The following is a 19353-nucleotide window of genomic DNA, read 5'->3' as shown; positions in this document are numbered from 1 at the left end:
TTCTGGGTCTGACCAATGCTAGCTTTCAAAGATGGAGATAAATATTTCATCAGTGTTATGGGATTTATACACTAATGGGACAGTTATTAATAAGTATCCTGGTAAAAATGCATTTGAGTTGCTTCCACTAAATAATTTTATACTTTCCCAAATCGTCCACTGGTGATTCTTTTATTCCTGAGAAAGAGAGATCAGAGATAAGAATCCATTGATGGTACAGTATAAGGGAATCTCTGATCCATACATCTTGTTAGGAAGATGCCATCAATCCTTAAAACATAAATATGTGGAGAAACGGGAGGAGGAACTCAATTTTGTAATAAGAGTACATGTGGGGCAATATTCAAACCAGAGTGGCAGTGGCAAACATGTCTATTTGTTCTCAACACAAAGAGAACTAATACTATGTTTTGATGCATTGCTAGTTCACTACAGTACTAATAAAGCCAATGATTCTTTTTGAGACATGTTCGAAGGGAAGGAATGAAAGAAGCACTATGTCACAAATGTGGTGGATTTACCGTTTTTGGAATGTAACAAATGACCTTGGATCAGAAATTACTGGCTGTGATTACACCTTTATCCACTGTTGCTGCTATTTGATTATTCTGGGGATGACAACTAGTTCCCTTTGACTTCCCCAATAGGTAAATTAATAACTCCTGTGATATTGGCTGCCCGTCTGTCCATTGACCAATCACTTTTAGAAATCATCACAATATTCCCCAGTGGAAATTTGGAGGAGTAAACAGTGGAGGATTCATGCATTAGAAGGAGTAAAGAGGGATTGTCCATGAGAGATTATTGAAAGGTATTGTACATTATTTAATGGTAGTGTCAAAAGCCAGATTTTACAGTTAAATGGTAATGTAGTAGTGTTCATGCCAAAAATTGAATCTAAACCATGAAAGCGCTGTATGTCTATATTTGAAGTTGATTAACTGATCGAATCACTGACACAAGATGGAACACAACACTATTGAGATGCAAAATGATTGTGTCAAAAATATTGATTGCAAAAATATTATTTTCCTATACATACAGTGGTAAGTACATTTTTTTTTTTAATACTTTCACACTAATATTGTTAAAAACATACAAAAATATAATTTTATCTATCTATCTATCTATCTATCTATCTATCTATCTATCTATCTATGGTTTAAAATAGTAAATCATAAATATTTAATATATAATAATATAATGTGAATTAAGTTCATGTAAATAATAGTTAATACTATATATAAATACCTATAGACAGAATGTGTGCATGTTTAAATGTACATATATATAATGGCAGACTATTATACATTTATTTTTACATTATATAACTTTTTTGGGTTATAAGCATATATATGTGTATATCTATATCTATCTATCTATCTATCTATCTATCTATCTATCTATTTATATATAAATATATATATATATATATATATATATATATATATATATATATATATATATATATATAACCTAGTGGCAGTTCCAACTAAGTAGTTATAGTTAGGACCTATTTTCTATAGAAAAAAAAGATTTTTACCTCTCTATATCTCTGGCGCCGCTTGATGAATCATCATGAAAATTTCCCCAAGAATTTGACAGTCGGACGAGCTGCTGTCTGGAAAGTTTGGGGTGATCATCAAACAGGGGCTAAGATAGAGGGGGGGGGGTGAAACTTAGAGAGTTTTCAATGTTAATTTAGGAACAATTTAACAGCGATAGCGCAAAAACCACTGGACGCAATTACACCATAATTGGCAGAAAGGTAGCTCTTGGTCCAGAAAGAGCCATTTTTGTTATTTGGTGTAAATCCATTCAGTGGTTTTAGAGAAATTAAAGAAAATCCAAATTTGAATATATATAGGGATGCAAAGGATTTGCGACCCCTCCCAATCTTGCGCAGAGATCTGATTGGCTGTCACCACCTTAACTAGAAAGTGTTGACAGCCATGTTGGGACTTGGCTTGAGCCGAGTCCCAGACAAAAATGTAAAAAAAAAAAGCAAAGGGGGCAAGGTAGAGACTTCGGGACCCATTAGCTCTAGTGCTGGGGTCCCAGAGGGACCCCCCGGGGCTAAAAAGCATTTGAAAAAAAAAAAAAAAAAACAAAGCACTGACTCCCATGCTTTTCTTTTTTAAAGCCGTAAGTGGGCCAAATCCAGAGGACATTGTTTACTTGTAATGGGGGGGGGGGTGCCTGACTCCCCCGTAGCCCCGGGATCGGCCATCTCCCCAGGGCGATGCATAAAATATGGGCAGGGGCCACACGGTGCCCCGTGCCCCGGGGTCCACCACCTCCCCAGTGCTATATTTAAATTGTGTGGGGGAGGCCGTCCCAGGACATCAAATAGATTTGGTACAGAGAAAGCCCTAAAAAACAGAAAGGGGTCTGCTTTGATCATCCAAAGCCCCGGGGACCACCACCTCACTGGGGCAAATTCCACATTGAAGGGGGGCATAGCCCTTTCAAGGAGCCACTGACGGCCTGGCGACTGCCAGCCCCCAGGGCCAGCTCCTGCTATGTCCTGGGGTGCCCACCCCCAGGACATAGTTGTTTGCTGTGGCTTGGTGGCAGCTTTACAGCTGCGAACGAGTAACAGCAAATGTAACTCCCCTTTCTGACCTGCAGTCAGAAAGCCGAGTTTTCATCTGTCTGTGTGCAGGGAAGACATATGAAAACATTGCTCCAGCAACCCGGGAGCTGCTGTTAAATTAAAAGCAACTCCTTGCTTGCTGAAACAATGGGACCACGAGGAGGGCCTTGATTCTCCCCCCATGCGCAGTCTCAGATATCCCGTAAAGGGTGAAAAAATTTGAAAAAATAAAAAATCGGCAGGGGTGCGGGAGGAGGCATTAAGGCTCCCTTTGCGGTCACAGATAGACCATAAATGGCCACCAATTTTTTTTATTTTTTAAAAGGGGTGTGACCACTGGGGAGGACTTGAGTCTCCTCCTGCGGTCCCAGATATGCTGTGAAGGGCAAAGAAAATAGCTTAAAAGCAAAAAAAAAGGATTATAGTGCAACGGTGAAGGTGACAGACCTTCACTGTAAGAGTTGAGGGTTCAACTTCAACTGTAGTCATTTCCTCCCTTTAATTTCTTTTCAGCTGCAAATGTTTAAGGCTCACACTAAAATGTGATTTTACTATTTTAAATTGACAAATAATTGTTTATTTTCAAAATGTGCAGAAATATCTCAATATAAGTATATCATACATCTATGCGTAAAAAACTCACTATCTTTCTCCCTCTCACTCTTTCTCTCTCTCTTTCAGTCTCGTTCACCCACACCTACTCAGACACTTACGGACCCAGTCACAGACCGACTCACACACCCACTCACAGACCCACTCAGACAGTCCTGCACCCACTCACAGCTCCAGTCAGACCCTCATGTACCCACTCACAGACCCACTTAGACACACACACCCACTCACAGACCCACTCAGAGTCTGAGACTCACTGAAACCTTCATGAACTCACTCACAGACATGTGCACACACCAATGCACCCACTAAAACCCTGATGTACACACTCTCACATCATCTCTCACTCTCACAGCCACTCTCACCCCCATATTGACCCTCTTACACCTTATTCACACCCAGAGAGGCTGCGGCCAACTCCCATTGTGCATGGCAAAAGGACCGGGCACAGCAAAGGGTTAGGTGGTTAGGAGGGGGTTGGCTGCAGGGTATGGCTGCAGGCCAGGTCTTGCGGGCATCCTCCAATGTGCATGGGGGAAGGCTGCGTGCGGGGTGTTTGGATTAATTTATAGTAATGAAAATTACTTTACATTAAAAAAGATAGAAATTCAATTAAAAAAAGCAAAGGTTGCAGGGACATTGTAGTTAGGCTCACATTTTAAACGTACAAAACCATAGAAATTCACCAGTTACCAGACAGAGTAATCTCAAGTAACTATGACTCGTGCCCTAAGGTAACTATAATTCGCGCCCTCGCCATGCACTACTAACTACTGGTTAAGGCATCAATCATGACATCTTTGTTAACATCATTGTTAATATCAATGTAATATTTGCAGTAACATATTTGACGAAAAACTGTGCATGGTGGGTGCACAAGTTATAGTTACCTTAGGGCATGAGTTATAGTTACTTGAGATAACTCTAACTATAACTGGTGAATTTCTATGGTTTTTTACATTTAAAATATGAGCCTAACTATAACGTCCCTGTAACCTTTCTTCAGTGAGTACATATATATACAGACACATACACATGTATGCGTTTTTTATAGTAACTAAAATTAACAAATCAACTGCAAAACATTAAATAAAATAAATTAATTATTAAATTAACAAAATATAAAAATAAAATATAAAAATACATGTACTAAACATATTATTTATATATATATATATATATATAGCATTAGGAAACGTTTTAAAGTCTGGGAATAAACTACTATTCTCACTCCAGTTTATAGAACAGTAGTGAAAGCATTGGACTTCAAAGGGGTACGATTGGCTATTCCCACTCCAATCTGTGCAACAGTAAGGAAAGTGTTGGACTTTGGAAGGGTTCAATTTACTATTCCCACTCCAGTCTGTGCAACAGTATGGAAAGTTTCTGGGACTTCATAGGCGTAAGATTTACTTTTCCCATTCCAGTCTGTTCAGCAGTAGGAAAAGCACTACTTTGGGGGTGTAAAATGTACTAATCCCACTCCGGGCTGTGCAACAGTAAAGAAAACGTTGGACTTTGGAAGCATTAAGTAAAGTGCTTCACTTTAAACACATAACATATTTGAATATGCCATATTAATATACAACAAATTTGTAACACTTAATAAGAATGTTAATATTTTAACCAAAATAAATAGATGTTTTAAATATTATTATTAAACAATTCAATTATTATCAAATAAAAAATATGACTTTAGTTATTACTTAATTAACTTCCTACACTATTCCCCCATAAACCTAGCAGCTCACACTTAGAATATAAGTAAAATAAATATTACACAGATAACATAATTAGTAATTAATTAAATAATTATCAATAAATTAATAATTTATTTTTTACTTAATCATTACTTAACTTCCCATCTTATGCCCCTAGCCAACCCAGCATTACATAAGTAATAATAAATGAAATAATTAATTATAAATTAATTGTTAGTTAATTAGTACTTAGATAGCTTCCCACCCTATACCCCTGCAATCCTAACAGCCTTCTACGACACTATAAATTAATATTAGCAATTACATTAAAATTTATAAAATCACTTAAAATTACAAAGTATATTTAAAAATAGTATTAACAATTATACAAGCTGTAGGAAGCTAGCCTGGTGTGTGGTGGACACCTATGTTACTGGCACCTTATACAGGTCCAGGCAACCCCTATTAGTGAATGAAGACAGTGTCTAGGAAGCTAGAGCTCTCTAGAGGTAGTTGTGGATGAGCAGCTAAGACTTATCTAGGAGACACGCAAACTTATGCAGTACCACAGTAGTCACACAGTAACTTATCACACATGAAAGAACCACAGAGTGTTCCAAAAATAAAGATACTTTATCACAGTAACACTACACTAGGGGCCAGATGTTTCAAACCATTTTGCATTCGCAAACGGTGCGAACCGCAGAATATGGCTGTTTGCGAAAGCAAAAACATGGTCTGCAATGCATGAAAGGCATTTGCAGGCCAAAAACAAGGAATCGCAAAATTTTCGTTTTTTTGCGAAGTGACATGGTTTTGCGTGTCGCATTTTGCGTCTCGCAAGTTGCGACATGAAATAGCGAATCGCTATTATCATTTTGCAAATTGCGAGTCGGAATAGCGACTCGCAGGTACCGATTCGGTATTTCACGTCGGAAATTGTGAGATACAAAATGCGACACGCAAAACCATGTCGCAATTCGATGCATCAAAAATTCGCAAATTGCGAATTTTTGCAGAATGGCCTTTTGCACATGCAAATTACCACGGAGTGAAACCAGGTGGTAACCAGGTGCAACCTATATAAAGAGGCCCAGAATGCCTCAGACTCTTTTCCACAATGGCTGCACTCTACGTCATGGCGAGGAGAATGAGGATCTTGGCAGGTTTGAGGAGAGGGAGGAGGAGACAGGAGCGCATTTTCAGAGTGTGCATTACCCTTTTTGACCAGACTGAGGAGGAGATATATGATAAGTACAGGTTGAACTCAGCCATGATACTTGACCTGATAGCAGAGCTACAACCCATACTGCAGCGCGCAACACATAGGACAAATAGCATACCCACCCATGTGCAGTTATTATGCTCCCTGCACCTACTTGCCTCAGGGAGCAATCAAGGGGTCATAGCAGCAGCTGGAGGAGTATCACAGAGTTCCCTCTCTAGATTTTTCAATACATTTATCAACACCATGCTGAGTAGGATACACCAGTACATCAGATTCCCCTACACCCCACAGGAAATACAGCAAACAAGAATAGATTTCTACCAGATAGCACAGTTCCCCCACGTCCCAGGTGCCATAGATGGGACACATGTTGCAATCTGTCCACCATCGGCCACAGATTATGCGCACCTACATGATGACACCCTACCTAAATCCTACAACACCAGCAGAACAAAGATACAATTCAGCACACAGGGCAACCCGCAATGTGGTGGAGCACACCTTTGGCCTGCTGAAGAGTCGCTTCCGGTGCATCCACAAAAGTGGAGGGGCACTACAGTACAGCCCGGACACGAACTGTAGAATAGTGGCCACATGTGCGATCCTGCACAATATGGCTACCACCAGGGGCATACCTGTGGAAATATCTGATCCAAACTCAGATAAGGATGATGATCCCATACCCCCCCTACAGCCAGCAGACAGGACCAGTGCAGCAGAGGGCAGGCAAAGGCGAGCTGAAATCACGCACAACCATTTCTGATATAAGTAATAACAACACAACTTCACTAACATGTGTTCTGGTAGATAGTACCTTTATTACCTTAACATCAGGTAACATAAGTGTCACTAGCAAAAAAAATAAACACGTGTCATAAAATAACCATTAACAGTGTCTCACTATTGTATTCATAGTTCACTGTAAAACAAAATATGCAGACAGTCACTTTTTACGGCCACGCAAGCCACTCGAGTGCGCAGTGGCCTCGCCGGCACCTCTGGTATCTGCCTCAGTGGCAGTGCTGTGCCTGGCACTGCGACGCCTAGGATCTGTTGTGGGCACTGCAAGGCTGCTGAGGCTAGATGAGTCCTCAGTCTCCCCCAGTCCAAGTTCACTGGGTATAGCAGAGCGGTTACCCAGCATAGTATCCAGAACATTAGTTATCTGGACCAGTCCCTGGGCTACATCCCGACTGCTGTGTACTGCCTCCACCTGTGCAGCCACAGCACGCCGCAATATGAGGGACGTAGATTTGTAAGGCGATTGACAGATCTACAGAATCCACTAAACATCCCCATGAATTGCCTCTCATGCCTGCGGTGGCTGACTCTCTCATGCCTTATCTCTGTGCAGAGTTCCTTCACTGCATTGGTCAGTTCCCTGGTGTTCTTGGCAGCTGTGATCTGTCCTTCATGCAGGTTGGAAATGTTTGAATTAAGGCACTCCAACTGCCGATGCAGCACCCCCCATGTTGGCATTGTGTGCCTGCATCTGCCTATGCATTGCTGTAATCTTCTTATTTTGCAGGCGCTGCAGTTTAAGCATGGAGGATTCCAGGCCACTGAAGAATGATGGGCCCTCTCCTGCTTCCACGTGCTGTGTGCCTGCATAGTGAGGCCTCCTGCTGGGTGTTGAGTGACGCTGGGGCTGGGACTCCTGCATTACGGTGGATCTGCCATCTGGGGATGGAGTGTGGCCTTCATCCCGCATGTCATCTGAGTCCTGGCTCAAATCTGGGAGAGGTACATCCCTTGCCCTGCGTCTGATAGGCGCAATATTCACTGACTCACTGGTGTTGGAGTCTGATGGAGGCTGTGTGTCAGCATCCCCCACAACGGCACATGCTGATGCTGCTGGGCCTGGGCCATCTGCAACGACAATGTGCAGCATGTCATTTATGTATGTATCACCAAAGGTTACACAATGGTAATAAATGTACAGTTACATCATATCACTATGTAGTGGGTGTTGTGTTCTTCTGGGTGTCACTCTACTTAATTACATTCTATGTGCTACTTTCAGCTCTGGGTTGTGGACTACCACTCCCATAAAGCATTGTTGTGCCGTTTCTAAGATGTGGAATGGACTACTTATGACAATGCTTTGCACTATTTGCTAATTACTAAGGGGCTTTTGTACATACACATATGGGGTTACATTTCAATATTGCACTTACCTTTACTAGTGCTTGGTGTGCCAGATGTGTCTATGTCAGTGACCCCACTGACAGCTTCTGGGAGGAGTGTCGACTCCACCAGGTCTTCCATGGGGTGGAGGGTGTCTGGGTGGATGGTACGCCTCCTGTGCGCCTTGCCTCCTGTAGTCTTCTGGCCACCTTCTCCTTGGCACGGGAACGCAGGTCGTACCACCTCTTTCTAATCTCCTCCACTGAGCGCTGCGCAATCCCCACGGCGCAGATTTTGGTTTGTATGTCCGCAATCGTAAATACCAACATTCCATGAATATACAGGTGATTTGCAATTCCTCCTACTTCATAACTGATCTCGTGGCCAGATACCCACAGAGCACACATGACTCATACATCTTTCGCCACAGCGGGATTCACACAAGACTTCTAGCTGGGGAGTTTGGTGAAGGATATCTACTAGGTATTGTCCCTCTGTACACTGGTGCATTGATGGCGTTGTGACGTCACATGGCTCACTTACTCATTATACCCTCTGTTCCTTCCAGGAGACAGTGCCTACGCAGTGCGCACCTACATGATGACGCCCTACCTAAATCCTACAACACCAGCAGAACAAAGATACAATTCAGCACACAGGGCAACCCGCAATGTGGTGGAGCACACCTTTGGCCTGCTGAAGAGTCGCTTCCGGTGCATCCACAAAAGTGGAGGGGCACTACAGTACAGCCCGGACACGAACTGTAGAATAGTGGCCACATGTGCGATCCTGCACAATATGGCTACCACCAGGGGCATACCTGTGGAAATATCTGATCCAAACTCAGATAAGGATGATGATCCCATACCCCCCCTACAGCCAGCAGACAGGACCAGTGCAGCAGAGGGCAGGCAAAGGCGAGCTGAAATCACGCACAACCATTTCTGATATAAGTAATAACAACACAACTTCACTAACATGTGTTCTGGTAGATAGTACCTTTATTACCTTAACATCAGGTAACATAAGTGTCACTAGCAAAAAAAATAAACACGTGTCATAAAATAACCATTAACAGTGTCTCACTATTGTATTCATAGTTCACTGTAAAACAAAATATGCAGACAGTCACTTTTTACGGCCACGCAAGCCACTCGAGTGCGCAGTGGCCTCGCCGGCACCTCTGGTATCTGCCTCAGTGGCAGTGCTGTGCCTGGCACTGCGACGCCTAGGATCTGTTGTGGGCACTGCAAGGCTGCTGAGGCTAGATGAGTCCTCAGTCTCCCCCAGTCCAAGTTCACTGGGTATAGCAGAGCGGTTACCCAGCATAGTATCCAGAACATTAGTTATCTGGACCAGTCCCTGGGCTACATCCCGACTGCTGTGCACTGCCTCCACCTGTGCAGCCACAGCACGCCGCAATATGAGGGACGTAGATTTGTAAGGCGATTGACAGATCTACAGAATCCACTAAACATCCCCATGAATTGCCTCTCATGCCTGCGGTGGCTGACTCTCTCATGCCTTATCTCTGTGCAGAGTTCCTTCACTGCATTGGTCAGTTCCCTGGTGTTCTTGGCAGCTGTGATCTGTCCTTCATGCAGGTTGGAAATGTTTGAATTAAGGCACTCCAACTGCCGATGCAGCACCCCCCATGTTGGCATTGTGTGCCTGCATCTGCCTATGCATTGCTGTAATCTTCTTATTTTGCAGGCGCTGCAGTTTAAGCATGGAGGATTCCAGGCCACTGAAGAATGATGGGCCCTCTCCTGCTTCCACGTGCTGTGTGCCTGCATAGTGAGGCCTCCTGCTGGGTGTTGAGTGACGCTGGGGCTGGGACTCCTGCATTACGGTGGATCTGCCATCTGGGGATGGAGTGTGGCCTTCATCCCGCATGTCATCTGAGTCCTGGCTCAAATCTGGGAGAGGTACATCCCTTGCCCTGCGTCTGATAGGCGCAATATTCACTGACTCACTGGTGTTGGAGTCTGATGGAGGCTGTGTGTCAGCATCCCCCACAACGGCACATGCTGATGCTGCTGGGCCTGGGCCATCTGCAACGACAATGTGCAGCATGTCATTTATGTATGTATCACCAAAGGTTACACAATGGTAATAAATGTACAGTTACATCATATCACTATGTAGTGGGTGTTGTGTTCTTCTGGGTGTTACTCTACTTAATTACATTCTATGTGCTACTTTCAGCTCTGGGTTGTGGACTACCACTCCCATAAAGCATTGTTGTGCCGTTTCTAAGATGTGGAATGGACTACTTATGACAATGCTTTGCACTATTTGCTAATTACTAAGGGGCTTTTGTACATACACATATGGGGTTACATTTCAATATTGCACTTACCTTTACTAGTGCTTGGTGTGCCAGATGTGTCTATGTCAGTGACCCCACTGACAGCTTCTGGGAGGAGTGTCGACTCCACCAGGTCTTCCATGGGGTGGAGGGTGTCTGGGTGGATGGTAAGCCTCCTGTGCCCCTTGCCTCCTGTAGTCTTATGGCCACCTTCTCCTTGGCACGGGAACGCAGGTCGTACCACCTCTTTCTAATCTCCTCCACTGAGCGCTGCGCAATCCCCACAGCGCAGATTTTGGTTTGTATGTCCGCCCAGAGTTTGCGCTTCTCACTCTCTGGGACCTGGGGTGAGCTCTTCCCGAACAGACGGTCATGGCTCCTCACCACCTCCTTAGTGAGCACCTCCAGTTCCTGCTCACTGAACTTCAGTTTTCTCTTCCTCTCGCCCTTCTCCTTTACATTTGCAGAGTTGTCCATGCTGATGTGAAGTCCTGCCTTGCTCACAGACTTGCTCCCTGTGGCTGGGCTGTGTCTCTCTTACAGCTCCTTTGGGTATGGCACCTGCAAACTGCATGGGATGACTCACATCCTCCTAGTGATGTCATCAGGCTCTGCCAGGTGTGCGTTCTCGCAATTTGTGATTTTCAAATACCGAATCACAAAGTTTTTTTGCGATTCGGTATTTGGGCCTCGCAAATTGCATTAGCGATTTTTAAGAAATCGCTAATTCTGAATCGCAATTATGTTACATTGCATATTGCGACTCAGAAACAGCGATTTCTTAAAAATCGCTATTTGCTATTCGCAAAGGGGTTTGTTCATACATCTGGCCCCAGATTACTTATAGGCAGTTCACCCTACCGGAGGTTAGGATACACTATATATACATAATAGCAATCAGAAATGAGCATAGAAACAACAAGCATTGGCAAGAATTGTAGAAAATAGTGAGAGAGCTAGGAGAGGGCCAAACCATATACTAAAATAGTGTGTTGCAAACTGAAGTCCCCCATCCAAGGATATGGAGTGGTTGGAAGGGAGCTGGGAGAACACCGGACCCTAAGAGGTCAGTACCTTAGAGACCCTCAGCGACCAGGAGAGAAGAAATAAGAACCTGGTTTTCCAAAGCACTAAAAAGAGGAATAAGAAAATGGATTGTGCAAGGACAGGACCACACCAGTAGAAACCAAAAGTGAATTCTGGAAGAAGAGGACCTGCAAAAGAGGGGTCAGAATCTATCCATGATGGAGTGTTCAGTCGGGGCAAGAGCCACTACTCACCCTTCTGTTGATAAAGATCGACAGGGGAAGAAGAAGACCAGCTGTGGAGTCCAGAAGCTGCAGAGGAGTCCTTGGAGCAGTGCAGATGGTCTCCCACATCGGTCGTCGGTCACAGATGGTCAGTGGTTTAGAAGAACTACCAACAAGCCTTGGCAAATGCAAGAAGAGGCAAAAAATAAAGTTGCATGGCTGAAGAGGACCAGCAATGTCCAGGAGACTCGACCCTTGGAGGAGAGCCCAGACTGACCCTCAGCAGTTGCGACTGTCAGCAGAAACAGTCGCAGCAGTTGGGACTGGTAGCAGGCACAGTAAGTTGCAGTGAGGCCCAATCAGCACACCTGGAGAGGAGTTCCACGTCACTGGAGCAGCTGAGGAGAAACTGTCCTCACAAGGATGAAGTGCTAGTGCTGGGGCTACTTGGAGCCTGAATATCCCCTGGAGCAGGAGACAACAAGCGTTGGTTGCTGCAACCGATATGTTGAACGGGGTACTATCCTGCAAGGAAAGGCAAGGGCTCACCGTCTCCCAAGTTAGACAGCAGGCAGAGAGGACCAAGGATAGCACTCCAGACCACCACCTGTGACGAGGATCCAAGCAGTTACAGAGAAGAGCAGATCCACGTAGCTGGACATCGTGCTGTAGGTGCCTGCACATGTAAATTGAATGTATACTAAATAAAAAATTAATGCAAATCTATCATTTTAGTTTATAGATATTTGTTGTAAACAAAAATTAAAAAGTAACCACTCACTAACATTTTTATTTCTATGTAATATTTAGTAAATAGTGTTTCAAGTTCCATTTTTTGATTTTTGTAATAAAATGTAAAATTAAAATGTACTTGTTCAGTTTATATTTATTATTAAATTATAATAATTATGTATAATTTTAACTCAACCATGTACACACACATGCACGCACGCACACACAGGCACACACACACACAACATTAGTTCTTGTATTGTTATTTTATTTTCTCGCCTCAATTATTTTCTATGGGAGTGAATTAATGTTCTAGTTGTTGGCCATGTGTGGTTCTTGACTTTAGTTAGCTGAAGTGCTTTTATACCTGCTTTCACACTTACAGGGCTCCATATCTTTAGAAGTGTAGTTTGAGAATTTCAATGGTTTTACACTGTGCGTGTTTTTTTTAGCATGTCCCACAATAAGGCCCTCCTTTTTCTAAATCCTTCCCATTTGGTAGTAGATATTTCTCATTTTGACACCACTCACGTTGGTCCCTCATACATAAACTACTAAAACGCAGACCTACTTGTTTGGAAATCTTTACCACTGTGGAAGATATTTCTGAAAAGAAAGGAAAGGCAGAGGTAGCTATCGCCAGCCATGGTTTGTGAATTACATTTTATAGCATGTGAGTAGCTCTACTGTAGTATTACCTTATGTACTGCCAAATGTAGTTTGTAAATCAAGCCTTAAGTTTGTCAACTAATTAAATTTATTTACTCACTAGTACTATGTAGAAAGAAAGGTGATGTTTTTTAGAGAGCTACTGTCCAGGCATGTGAAATTGCTTTCTTAAAACACGATTCAATTTTCTGCACATAAACTCAAACTTGCAATCAATGTTAATTCCATGATATAAATATGGATATTAGGGCATCTGGACCTTGTGCTTGCACACCACACATACAGTTGACTTAATTTATGTTGGATTTGGGCTTCACATTTCAAAATGACAAGTTTGACATTTTACTACTGTAACCAAAGGTGCAATGTTCTAGTACCACCTTGCAGTCCATTTAAATTTTTCGGTTTTAATCCCTGCATGTGCGTGATAAAATGTCTTAAAGGCTCATTACAAGTTTTGGGATCCATAGACCACCACACTCGCATTGGTGGCCTGACTACCGGAATCGTGGCCGTCAGATTATGATTGTGGCTGTCGCACTGCCACAAGACCGCAGATACTGCCAGGGTCATGGATCAAAATGCCAGTGGTGCAGAACGTCGTGGTCAATCACAGCGGTGCCCATGGCAGCACCGCTGTGCTCATCAAGACTTTCCTTTCCGCCAGGCTTTTCATGCCGGTGTCACTGCCACAAAAAGGCTTAGTGGAAACGCAAATTTGGGCATGGCAGACAGTGTGCATTCCAAGGGTGCTGGGGGCACCCTCTGTGCGATGACATTGGAGCCGAGGCCAATGCTGCTGCACTTTTTCCGCCAACCAGGCCAGTCGAAACATTGCAATACAGCAGTGGGGAGACCACCAGCTTGATGACCGCCACCCACCACCATATTGGTGGTCATTTTACAGCCTGCCAAAGTCATAATAAGGCCCTTAGTGTGTCCCACTGTGGATATTTGACTTTTAACCATATGTGCAATTACTTCACATTTTTAGCATGGACTTACATAAAAGTCTAATATGCCAGTTTGTGTTTCCCAATCAATGTCCATGTTTTAGGGAATTAAACTATGTTTAGTGAGATATCGGTTTGTACCCTCCCACTGCACAAAGGTTATAAGGGCCAGCTATTCAGTCAATTTCATCAGACATATCGATTTTTCTACAGCTTTGAATAGGACACCTGGTGATTTATTAATTATTTTGTGTGCTTCTAACAAGACAGTGTTTGTTTGATAAGGTTTTCATGGAGTTTAAAGTGGAACGATAGTGGCTTCTCATTGGTTGCTGCTTGCATTTTGTCCATTTACAGACTGCATGCTTAATTTGTAAAAAAAAAAAAAAAGAGAGAAAGATACAGATGCCCGCATTTATTCATAGGCCAGAACTGCCTCTGATACTGTGGCCACGATGACTGTCAGCACCACTCCCTTTCGCCACTGAAGCCACACCCCACTCTTCAACAATGTTTAAGTCCTGAGTACATTTATTATTCAAGGTACATGGTGACGCTCAGAGGAAAAAGGTTAAAAGTGTGGTAGTTGCAATTGAACTCAGACTTCTGCAGGGCATTAGTGTTGGATATAGAAGTGAACATGACCTGACATGGTCCTCCTTGAGCTGCTCAGTTGAGTACTTTAGGCAGTGGGAGGTGATGTGGATGGGCCACATTCACAGCTGTATTGGTTTTTCCTGTTCACACATGTATCACCCATGTCATACGTAGGTGCAAATAGCCATTACATACAGACAGGCATAAATTATTTTTTGCACTAGGCTCTATTGACACCTATTGTTTGTACATAAGCCTAAATGTCCCTGAATGGGTTTTGGCCTTTTACAAGCTCATTCTGGTTGGATAACAAGGTTATGGTTATATGAGGGCTTTGATTAGACTGGGCACTGATTATGGCACGTTTTAAATTCGGATTACAACTGAGCTCTAATTATAGCTCCGATAATGCCCAGGTTTGAGAAGACTATACCAGAATTCTAGCCCCAAACAGGATCGGGTTGTGTAATGGCTCAAATAAAAGAAGACATTGAATATACCAAGGATTGGTTGTACTTGTACTCCGAATAGCAGAATATGCACATAATCTATAAACGCAGGGGTTCGTTTTATGCTAGACCTTTGTATATGGCAACATTCTGATAATCCCATACTGAATAAGTTTACACTAGTTTAGTACTTAGGGAAGGGTGTCAGTGCCAAGCCTAGTGAGTTGTTCTGACATAGGGAAACATGTTTTGTGGTTCACTGTGTTCTTTTTACACAATCTTGCTGTTTGTACAGTTGCAGTATATTTGTTACTTAGGGCCAGATGTAGGAACCGTTTTGTATGGCGCAAACTGCGAAATTTGCAGTTTGCGCCATGCAGAACGGGCATTGCGATGCACATTCCCAATTTGCGAGTCGCTACCGACTCGCAAAATTTGAATGTGAGTCGCAAATAGGAAGGGGTGTTCCCCTTCCTATTTGCGAGTCGCACCGTGATGCAGAATTACTTTGTGACCGTGAATGCTTTTGCAAAGCAATTCGCAGTTAGCACCCATGTGAAGTGGGTGCTAACTCATTTGCAAAAGGGAATGGGTCCCCATGGGACCCCTTCCCCTTTGTGAATGTCGCCAAAAATATTTTTTCAGAGCAGGCAGTGGTCCTAGGGAGGTTTATATATTCCAGCTGTAATGGACCACTGCCTACTCTGAAAAAATGAAACCAAATGGTTTCATTATCACAGGTGTATTGCAACTCGTTTTCCTTTAAGGAAAACGGGCTGCAATACCAAAAAAAACACTGCTTTATTAAAAAAGCAGTCACAGACATGGTGGTCTGCTGTCTCCAGCAAGCCACCATCCCTGTGAGTGCAGGGAATTGCGAGGGGGTCGCAAATTGCGACCCACCTTATTAATATTAATGAGGTGGGTCTTTGCGACCCCCTTGCGATTCGCAGCTGGTGTCAGGGACACCATTCGGCATATGGTTTTGCGACTCACAAATTGCGAGTCGCAAAACCATTACTACCTACATCTGGCCCTTAGTGTCTAAATTGTCATTTGAGAATTATAAGTGACATTGACTCTAATCCTATATTCTTTATTATGGTGGATGATTTTGAAGAAATTAATCTCAATCTGCTGCAGTGTACTTATTTGCGATAGTTGTGATTAATTGCCACCTGAGTACTAGATAACATCGTATTTATATTATGAAAATAGTGGAACTCCGTCTTGTTGTTAGTATATGTGTGATATAACTGCGGGATAAGTGTGTCTAGGTGAAGGCATCGAGCAGTACTGGAATTTAATTATTGATGCAATTCAGAATGGACCAGATTGGGAGTGTTATAACTAGAGCTATCAAAAAATGCATCTACTGTTAAGAATATGGGAAGAACACAGTCTTACAAATTCAATTATTTATGGTAAAAACATATTTAAACAGATGTATAATCTCTTCCATTTGTGGCTCTGATTTTTATACGCCCTTCATGAGTTTCCTGAATCTTTGTTAGATGGTTGCTTTGTTCTGATAAATCTGCAGAGAATTCAGGAGAAATTATTTATTGCTTTGAAATTGTCTGTTCAACAACTTCATGCAGTTGCCCCAGGAGAGGAAAGTGAATCTACCCTTCAAATGTGTATTTGGGTTGGCTAACACCATTTAACCTTAAGTGACATTCAAGCCAATACTGGCTCTCTTTCCTGTGTTGTGTGGTGAACGATCTAAAACTAGTGTATATTTTGTGCACTTTTTTCGAAATAACTCACTTTCCATTTCATTCAATGTTTTTTATTTAGGAACCTTAGCAATTTAATATTGTTTCTTTTTTCAGACGTTTAAATCTGATTGATCTGTGTATAGAAGCTGTGTCCTGTTTTCAGCCATAGGCACCTACAGTGTATCCTGTTTCCACCCATGGGCAAGGCACACTGTGAATGTCTACAAAATGTAGTGCATGACATATCTGAATTCCAGGAGACAAATGTACTACCTGTTCATGCACCTCACCGCAGCAACTTTGGTTGCGATGCTGCCTTGTGTGAAAGGCACAAAGCAAGATGCCATACCTACAAAGATAGTGACACTTCTGCTCCCTGCATTGAACCACGCACACACCTTTGCATACAACAGGTGTTTGCTTTTGTGCCTGTTTTTTTAGCATTTGCATGCACCCTTATAATAAATCTATTACACTAATGAAGATTTTTTTCTACAAATATGGTGAAGAAAACCCAGATAAAGTTGAATTTTGCTCCATTTGATCTAGCAGAAAAGGGAAAACGTTCCACAAACCTGATCTCAACGGATGGGACCCACCAAGTTTTAACTGAATCACTTGAAGACAGTGATAATAATAGCATTTTTCAGATACTTTGGACCCAGTTGCAGCAGCCTTACCACACTGTTTGCGTGCAGTTGCAGCAGTTGGACAGAGCCTTGCACAGTGTGAAGGCATTGTGATGGGACATCCTTTAATGATAATGGTCCCTCACTCTATCGAAGTTTTACTTACCCAAACCAAAACCCAGTACCTGACAGGTGCAAGATTGATGTGCTATGAGACGAGTATTTAGGGTCACCAATTGTCACATTGAAAATATGGACAGTGCTTAACCCGGGAACCTTGCTTTCAAATGAAAATGTTGAAATTGAAAAGTTGGAAGACATTGAGCATGATTGTCTTGATGTAACTGACCTTTGCACAAAATTGAGACAAACGATTGGAAGAAAATGACCAAATTATCTTTGTTGATGGTTCCTGTCTAAGAGACAATACCAGAGTAATGAGAGCCAGATATACTGTGTGCATGATTTCTAGTACACTGGAAGCGTCTTGGCTTCAAGGAGTATATTCTGCACAAGTGGCGGAACTGGTAGCTCTTACTAGACCGTGCCATGTTTCTGCCCAGCTTAAAGTTACCATTTATATGGATAGCCAGTATGGATTTGGAATAGACCATGACTTTCACCAGTTGTGGTCACAGAGAGGTTTCATGACCTCTTCTGGTTCACCAGTGAGAAATGGTGAGAGAATTCAAGAGTTGTTGCAAGCTATCCAAATGCATGAAAAGATTGCTGTGGTGAAATGCAGTGCACATCTGAAATCGCAAGATTTTGTGTCGATGGGAAATGGATATGCGGATCAAGTCGCAAAGGTTTTGCGCATTGAACTGTATATCGTTCAAGGATAAGTGGGAGTTGTTATCTGACGAAGATGAAACATGTGCAAGTTTTGCATTGCATGTGATAGATACGTTGGAAGAATTGAGAACACTGCAGAATAATGTTGACAGGGAGGAAAAACGATCATGGAGCAAAATGAAATGTGTGCAGCGACAGGATGAATTGTGGGTTTCAGAAGAGGGTCAATTGGTTTTTCCGAACAGTTTGTTGTCTCAAATAGCTTGGTATTATGGTCAAGCACATGTTGAGAGGGATGCCATGATTTGCATTTTTAAACAGAATTGGTTACATCTGAGGTTTAGACAAGCTGCTGAAGCAGTTTGCCATTGTTGCGTCATTTGTCAAATGAACTTGGGAAAAGGGACAGTTATTAATTTGAGCCACATTGGAAGAGCAGGAGGTTCATTTATCAGAATGTAAAAGGATTTCATTGAGATGCCTGTGTGTGGAGGTTTCAGATATGTGTTGGTGATTGTCTGCATCTTTAGTCATTGGATCAAAGCATACCCTACACAGTGCAGTGACAGCCTCACAGTAGCAAAACTGCTGCTTAGGGAATTGATATCACATTTTGGGTTTCTGATCTCCTTAGAATCAGATAGAGGAAGTCACTTCAACAATGAAGTAGTGAAAATAGTATGTGCAGCCTTAAACACTGAGCAGAAGTTGCATTGTAGTTACTGCCCTGAAGCATCAGGACTAGTGGAACAGATGGATGGTACCTTAAAATCAAGAATGGCGAAAATGTGTGCGTCCACAAATCTGAAATGGCCTGACTCATAGCCATTAGTTTTGATGAAAATGAGAAGCACACCCAACAGGAAGACAGGATTGTCACAGCACAAGATCCTCATGGGCAGAGCGATGAGGTTCACAACGGTTCCTGCAAATGCTCTTGTGAACATAACAGATGATATGTTGTTGGACTACTGCAAAGGTCTG

General features: G+C 42.6%; 1 long non-coding RNA gene across 2 annotated transcripts in view; it reads left to right on the top strand.

Annotated features, from left to right (window-relative positions):
• The window catches only part of LOC138247327 (uncharacterized), a 106734-nt gene that overhangs the window by 63386 nt on the left and 23995 nt on the right, over nucleotides 1-19353 (top strand). Inside the window, exon 3 of one of the 2 annotated variants that reach the window (XR_011194441.1) lies at nucleotides 648-806. The exons of the other annotated variant lie outside the window; for it this stretch is intronic. This is a non-coding gene — a long non-coding RNA (uncharacterized lncRNA). Of the gene's footprint in view, nucleotides 1-647; nucleotides 807-19353 lie in introns of those variants that run through there. 2 annotated transcript variants of the gene reach the window in all.

This window comes from Pleurodeles waltl, chromosome 7 (genome assembly GCF_031143425.1).
Source record: "Pleurodeles waltl isolate 20211129_DDA chromosome 7, aPleWal1.hap1.20221129, whole genome shotgun sequence".
NCBI classification, from domain to species: domain Eukaryota; kingdom Metazoa; phylum Chordata; class Amphibia; order Caudata; family Salamandridae; genus Pleurodeles; species Pleurodeles waltl.
Note: the sequence above shows the minus strand (reverse complement) of the source record. Positions and strands in the feature narration are given on the sequence as shown.